This window comes from Nothobranchius furzeri, chromosome 17, assembly GCF_043380555.1.
Source record: "Nothobranchius furzeri strain GRZ-AD chromosome 17, NfurGRZ-RIMD1, whole genome shotgun sequence".
In the NCBI taxonomy this organism is placed as follows: domain Eukaryota; kingdom Metazoa; phylum Chordata; class Actinopteri; order Cyprinodontiformes; family Nothobranchiidae; genus Nothobranchius; species Nothobranchius furzeri.
Window position 1 is genome coordinate 35579388 of NC_091757.1, and position 8122 is coordinate 35587509.

Here is an 8122-nt window from a genome sequence, read left to right on the forward strand (position 1 = left end):
TTCGTCCTGTCTCAGTTGAGAATCAAACCGAAACGGATGAGCATGATACTGTGCAACCAGAGATGTATGTCAGGAGATCTGAACGAAGTAGTCAGCCTCCTCAAAGACTAACTTACTCTCAATTGGGCAATCCACTAGTGACCGTAGTTAGGTCCCTTTTCCAAGGACTTAATAAAGCTTTTATTGACTCTCTTACTCAAGAAGTTGTGTACCCAGTAGAAACAATGCACAGGGACGTGCATGATATTTAATGGGGGAGGATGTAACCCAGAAGCTAGAACCTTAATGAGGTATTAACTAATTGGCTTACTAATATGATCCATCCTCAATTTAGATAAAATATAAAATATAAATTAAGGAAATTAACAATACTAATTAATAGATATCTAATTAACTAATAGATAATTTCATAATGAATTATTGGAAGGGTGAATAACTAAAATAACGAGTTTAATATTAAACATCGGTTAAAACAAGAATCTTGAACATCCCTAACAGAAACAGAAGAGGAAAGCTGTATACTATTGGTCCAGGTGGGAATCTGAAATTTCATTGGCTGAGAGAAATAAGTCCCGCCTCCGCGAAATAAAACCGTGCGACGCAGCTGAGCGAGAGGAGAGACAAACGGCTGTGCAGCACGCAGATACAGAAAGCAAAGACTGAGCGGTTAGAGAGAGAGAGAGAGAGAGAAAAAAACAACGGTCGAGGCCGTGAAGAACCCTGATTTGGGTGCCGCATAGATAGAGGGAGAGGCGGACTTGACTCCTTCTAATAAGAGCTAGGAACTTGGAACCAACGCGGTGAGTAAAGAAAAAAGAAGAGAAAAAGCTAACGATGCAACTTAAAAAAAAAAAGGAAACTTAAATAGCTTATCAAATTAATTCCATTCTTATAGATTTGTGTGGAGACGACAGAGTGAACCAATCCTCTGTAGGAGGGAACCGTTGGAGCGCGTTGGTGAGTGAATGAGATTAAATTCAGTAAATTATTAAATTCAAAAAGCTAATTACAGCAACCGAGGTGACAGCAGTGGGCTGCTAGACGTTAGATCCCAGGAGTTAACATCTCAAACTACCAGTTAACGGTGGTAGGGCATATAGGAGTTAACGGCTCAAACCGCCAGTTAACGGCGGTAGGGCATATGGGATTCCCAGGAGTTAACGGCTCAAACCGCCAGTTAATGGTGGTACGGCCTAGATGTACAAGGTCCTCAGGGGCGTTATAGCTAACGCCATAGAATTAGCAATGCGTCCCTTAACCAAACATTTAATAATAAAAAAAATAGATAAATAAAAATAAATAAAAGCTAACTGATTAGGGAGGAATTATTTTACAAAGGTGGACCAAAGGACCAGAATTTATATTTTGTTGAATTTTGTTATAGAACATTTTATTTATTTATTTATTTATTTATTTATTTATTTATTGTGTTACAGATATACAAGGTGTCACAATGCTGTATAGAAACACAACTAAATGTATCCTTGTTGTCATGAATGTATTTCTTGTTGAATAGTGTAGAGTAATAGAATCTAACTGAGCCTATTGAGCTGAACAATTGTTGTCATATGTAATTATATTTCCAGAGCTACTGAGAATTATTTTAATAGACAATCAAATTGATGTTATGTTAGTTGAACTGTGAACCCAAACATGATTGGCTATGCCAATAGAGTGAAGCATTTGTTTAAGTCTGTAAGACTTTATGCTGTGATGTGACGAGAAGGGTCGATGCCAACTCGCTAACAGTCCTGTTGTTTACAGGCTGGGTTTTTTTTTTCCTTGGGTTTGATCCCGACTCCTATGATCACTCACTTGGAACGAGAACTGGATTTCTTCCTGACGAGGGAGATGGCGAGCCTTAACCACTGAACGAACCAGGACATCTCAAGTAACTGAAGAGCAGACTGCTCTCTTCTGTGAACAATCTCAACGGTGTGGTAGGAAAAAATCGCACCACCGGACTTTGACTTTCACCCCAAGCGTGGGGATTTGACTTGACGCCGGCTGACTTGTGACTCATATGATCAAATCTCATACCGACCATTTTACTATTGTCGATTGTTTTCATCTGTTTTTGTGTGTTATCTTTATGTGTTATATTTCCCATTATTATTAAAATTTAGTATATAAACCGTTTCATGCTATACCCGTGACTCCAGTCATTCTTAAACAACCTCCAATTCTCCCCGAACCTAATTATTGGCCCATTTGTTTATTTTTTCTTTTAATTATCTTATTGTATCCTGTAATCCGGTTACACTAGCTGGCCTTGACACTTGACTCCATTCAACAATTGTGTTGAACACTGTTAGAATAAATAGAAATGTATTGTTTATTATCTAAACTTTAAAAGAAAACTACTGATAGAGCAAGGTATCTGGTTTCCAATGGCAAAATGCCATAGTATTTTATTTTTGAAAGAATTTACAAGAAGTATTTCTATTAAGTAACAATCATAAATTCCTTCATCTCCTTAAAAAAACATTCCCTACAAGACTACTGACAAAAAGTTGGATTTTCTTCTGGTTTGACTGAGATTAGGAGATTAAAATGTTCTTTGCTAAAGGTTTAGAACTAGAGGACAGTTTCGACTTGTCGTCACTGGAGGACGCCAACCCACTGTGCTCGTGGAGTTTCTGAAGTTAGGGCTTAGCATTTTGACTCAAAGCAACGTTGAACACTGTTCAATAACTGCAGTTTGAATTTAGTTTAAGGTCCCTTGTTACTAATGGCCAAGTTTGATTTGAAAGCATTTACAGGAAGTATTTCCATGTGATGAATCCCATTTTCTTTAATTTAATTCTTCTCTATTCTATAGAAGACAAAAATGGGAGTTTTTCTCTTGACTTCGTTGTCATTAGGCTAAAATGTTCTCTGCAGAACTAGAAGACAGTTTCTACTTTTCGCCACTAGAGGACGCCAACTCACCTTGCTCGTTCATATTCAAGCAACGAAAACGCATGGCCTCTGTAGCTAGCTGGGTTTAGCCACTTGACTCCATACAATTGTGTTAGTCAGTGTTAGATTAAATACATTTTAACCGTGCATTAGCTAGATATTAAAATAAAACCACTGATGGAGTGAGTTTGCTAGTGGCTCACAGCTTTTTACTTTGAAAAAATTTACAATAAGTATTTATACTAAGTAATAAGCATAAATTCATTTGTCTCCTTAAAAATAATCCCTAGAAGACTAATACACTTTTTTTCTGGCTTGACTGATAAGGACAACTATACTCCAACTACCCCTGACTGCATCCCGGAGATCGGGGCGGGGCTAAATGTGGGCGGGGTCAAACGTTTAGAGGTGGGCGGAGACAACTATTTGACTCCTGCGTCCTGCCCCACTCTCAATGGAACCAGGAAACCGCTATGCTACAGGTGCTGGCCAGTAAATTAGAATATCATCAAAAGGTTGAAAATATTTCAGTAATTCCATTCAAAACGTGAAACTTGTACATTATATTCATGCAATGCACACAGACCAATGTATTTCCGATGTTTATTACGTTTAATTTTGATATTTATAGGTGACAACCAATGAAAACATCAAATCTGGTATCTCAGAAAATTAGAATATTCTAAAGGCCAATGAAAAAATGTTTGTTTCTCTAATGTTGGCCAACTGAAAAGAATGAACATGAAAAGAATGTGCATGTATAGCACTCAATACTTAGTCGGGGCTCCTTTTGCCTCAATAACTGCAGTAATGCGGCGTGGCATGGACTCGATCAGTCTGTGGCACTGCTCAGGTGTTATGAGAGCCCAGGTTGCTCTGATAGTCGTCTTCAGCTCCTCTGCATTGTTGGGTCTAGCGTATTGCATCCTCCGCTTCACAATACCCCATAGATTTTCTATGGGGTTAAGGTCAGGCGAGTTTGCTGGCCAATCAAGGACAGGGATACCATGGTCCTTGAACCAGGTGCTGGTGGTTTTGGCACTGTGTGCAGGTGCCAAGTCCTGTTGAAAGGTGAAGTCTGCATCCCCATAAAGTTGGTCAGCAGCAGGAAGCATGAAGTGCTCTAAAACTTCCTGGTAGACGGCTGCATTGACCCTGGACCTCAGGAAACAGAGTGGGCCAACACCAGCAGATGACATGGCACCCCACACCATCACTGACGGTGGAAACTTTACACTGGACCTCATGCAACGTGGATTCTGTGCTTCTCCGCTCTTCCTCCAGACTCTGGGTCCTTGATTTCCAAAGGAAATGCAGAACTTTCTTTCATCAGAAAACATAACTTTGGACCACTCAGCATCAGTCCAGTCCTTTTTGTCCTTGGCCCAGGCGAGACTCTTCTTGCGCTGTTTCATGTTCAAGAGTGGCTTGACACACGGAATGCGACACCTGAATCCCATGTCTTTCATGAGTCTCCTCGTGGTGGTTCTTGAAGCGCTGACTCCAGCTGCAGTCCACTCTTTGTGGATCTCCCCCACATTTTTGAATGGGTTTGTCGTCACAATTCTCTGCAGGGTGCGGTTATCCCTAGAGCTTGTACACTTTTTTCTACCACATTTTTTCCGTCCCTTCGCCTGTCTGTTAATGTGCTTGGACACAGAGCTCTGCGAACAGCCAGCTTCTTTAGCAATCACCTTTTGTGTCTTGCCCTCCTTGTGCAAGGTGTCAATGATTGTCTTTTGGACAGCTGTTAAGTCAGAAGTCTTCCCCATGATTGTGGTGCCTTCAAAACAAGACTGAGGGACCTTTTAAAGGCCTTTGCAGGTGTTTTGAGTAAATCAGCTGATTAGAGTGGCAGCAGGTGTCTTCTATATTCAGCCTTTTCAGAATATTCTAATTTTTTGAGATACCAAATTTGGAGTTTTCATTAGTTGTCACTTATGAATATCTAATTTAAATGTAATGAACATTGGAAATACATTGGTCTGTGTGCATTGCATGAATATAATGTACAAGTTTCACGTTTTGAATGGAATTACTGAAATATTTTCAACCTTTTGATGATATTCTAATTTACTGGCCAGCACCTGTATATGTGTGTGTGCAATGCTGTGACAGGTGTCGGGACAGAGGGAAGTAGCTGCCAAAATGGAGGTAAGCTAGGATTTTTCTTTCTCTGTTTTAACAATATCGAGGACCAATGTTGGGCGAACGTTTTATAAACTTGGAAATTAAAGGTTTTTTTCCCATTATGAGTTTTAGATGATACATATAGCCTATTTTACACATGCGGGGTGACTTACTTTTGAGGAGAAATGTTTACAGGGTTCCCACGGAGTCTTAATGAATTTATGAATTTGAAAGTAATACCTTTAAAAGACTGGCGAAACCCTTCAATTTTGGCATCTGGGTCTTAAAATTTGTGTTGGATGTAAGTTTTCTGTACTTCATTTTTCTTCTGAAGTTCATCAAAATATTCCAAACAAGTGATGACATGAAGAGAAGCACTATTTTTAGACATTTATTTCAATTTTGTGTCTTTACTGTTTGCACTGTTGCTTTTATACAATAGAAATACTGCAAGAAATTAGGGTAATAAAATTAGCAATAATAAAAAAAATGTCTTAAAATTAAACTAAAATATAGGCAACAAAAATTATTAAGGTTATAATGTCAAACCAGATCGGTTATATTTTTAACCATTTGTTTAAAAATATAACCGATCTTCTACCAAGTGCCCACCCAGTGTTTTGTCAAAATATATTGGTAAAGTTGTATAGATAAATAAATGAAATTAGTTCAATAATTTTATTTTATTTATTTACTTTTTTGCTGATAGTGCCGTGAAATAGGTATTAATTTTCCATATGGCTTTAGAAAGATCTTAAACAGACTTAAATTTAAGTTGAAGAAACCTGTAGGAACACTTTTATAGCTTTGGGGAGATATGATGTGTAGTCATGATTACTTTTTGGTGGAAAATATATTTTACAGGGGGAAATATGTTAGTTTTTTAAGCTTTTTATGTTCGTATCTGAGTTCTACACCTGATGGGCTTTATTATTATGGTTAGAGTGCTAATCTGATGTGTGTAATTATATAAACGTTTTGCTCAGTCAAGTGTCAACAGAATAACATGAATGTTTTCATAGTGAATGAATGTTGTCATTGTATCACCAAGGTCTGAGGAAGACAGGGTGCAGGCACGAAAAAGACGGAGAGAGGAAAGAGTAAAACAGGTGAGAGACAATTTGATTATTTCTTGTAGTTCAACTGTTGCTTGCAGACTGAAGCATAATTCCTTCACTTATTTCAGGGCCTGGAAGTGGTCCCTCCTAAGAAGTCCTGCCATACTGAATTAGTCTGTGCAGCATCAGGTATTGTTCAAACAAGTATTATTGTACACAACCCCCTAGGTTGTCGAAATGGGATGTGGGAAGATTCAAGATTCAACCTTTTGTCATATGCACAGCTAGAAAAACACGCTTTCTGCACAATGAAATTCTTACTTTGCCAAGATTAGAAAATTAAGACCGTTCCAGACAGATCACTTTTTTTTCAAAGCAAGTTTTTCAGTCATTTCTCTATTTTCATTAAACCAGAATACTAAGCAACTGATCTTTTTTACAACTTGCATCGTTAATATGCTTTTTATGAACCACAATCTTTTTCCTTTCTAGCAGAGGCTGAGAACTTGCTGGAACTGGACTTTTCTTGTGTCATTGTTTCTTCTCCAACCTTTATTTTAATTAGAGGTGTCAAATAATTCCATTACTTGCATTTAATTTTTTACAGCCATGATTAACGTGTTATGTATTTTAATTATGTTTATCATTTTTAATCTACTGCTTCTTTATGGGACTTTTAAATAAACCAATTTCTTTTCTTGTTCTTGAAGGGTTGATGTAAACTCATAAATTGAATGGTTGACGTTACAGTGACAAGACCGGTGAGAGATTAGCTGCAGCAGTGTTTATTTCAGCGACCTTGTTATCTTTACTGTTTTTTTTCACCCTTCTTGCAACTTTTTCCAAAGTTATTGTTACCATTTGGATGTAATGGGTGTGTCACTGAGCATCAAGGCTGCTGACAGCTTCTCTCCTGTATCAGACGCACATCCGTGCTGCAGTTTGGAAAGACCACAGCATCAGCTGTTTGGCTAGCTGTTAGCATTGAAAATAAGGCTTATATTATGTACAGTTATTAGATTAAATTGAAAGATTAGATTACTTTCAGATCATACATAATTAATGTAAAATATGTTTTTAATCTCTTGACAGCAGTAATTTTAATATTGTCTTTATTTTTGATTAGGAGAATTATCTGCTTGAGGACACCTTTGAGGCAGCAAGGTGGTGTACCACAAGGTCCTTCAAAGGAAGCCTTTCCCTTCCCCAGGTCATCACCATGGACAGGGAAGCTTGCCGGAGGGCAGTGGAGAGGTTATGCTTCTGTGATGGCCTGGATGAAGAGGAGATGAACGATTGCAGGGAACCGTTCCTGTTCATGTTTAGTTTTCAGTCAGACTATGAGGAGTTCTGCAGAGAAATTGAGGAAAAAAGGAAGATGAAGGTGTTTTCTGGTTTTGAAATGCCATAGTACAGCGGTGTCACAGTTTTTGCATTCTTTTTCCTCCTCACATTGTTTTTTTGGAGGTTCTCTTGTTTTTTGTGTGCTTTTTGGTTCATTTGTTTGTACTTTTTTTTTTATTCCTGTGTTGGCTGTTGTTTGCTCTATTAAATTTACCTTTTTTGAAAAATTTAGTCTGCATTCTTGGGTGTCTCACACAATGTCTCACCACCCCGCCTCAAACCCTGGCATGTTTTAAGAAGTATCAACACAATTTAAGTCTCTGTTCCTCTTAATGTAGCTGATATAACGGAGTGTACAACAAATTTACCCGTGTCTGTCTATACTGTTTTACACTAACTTGGGAAATGACTATTAAAATGAAGGCAGCATTGATAAAATCAACTATTAAAATGGTTTTGACAGGTTCAAAGAATAGTCTTATAAATGCTTGAACCTTTTATAGAGGTACCAAAAGTATAGCTAAAAGACACAAATACCTATGTGCTATAAATACACATACCATACAAAAGTAGAAAAAAGAATAAAAATATCAGAACAGATTGGATCAAAAATGGCGCCTGTAATTATCTGCTCTTTAAAATTATCATGACATCCAGCAAACAAGTCATTTGATTACCAATGTTATGCT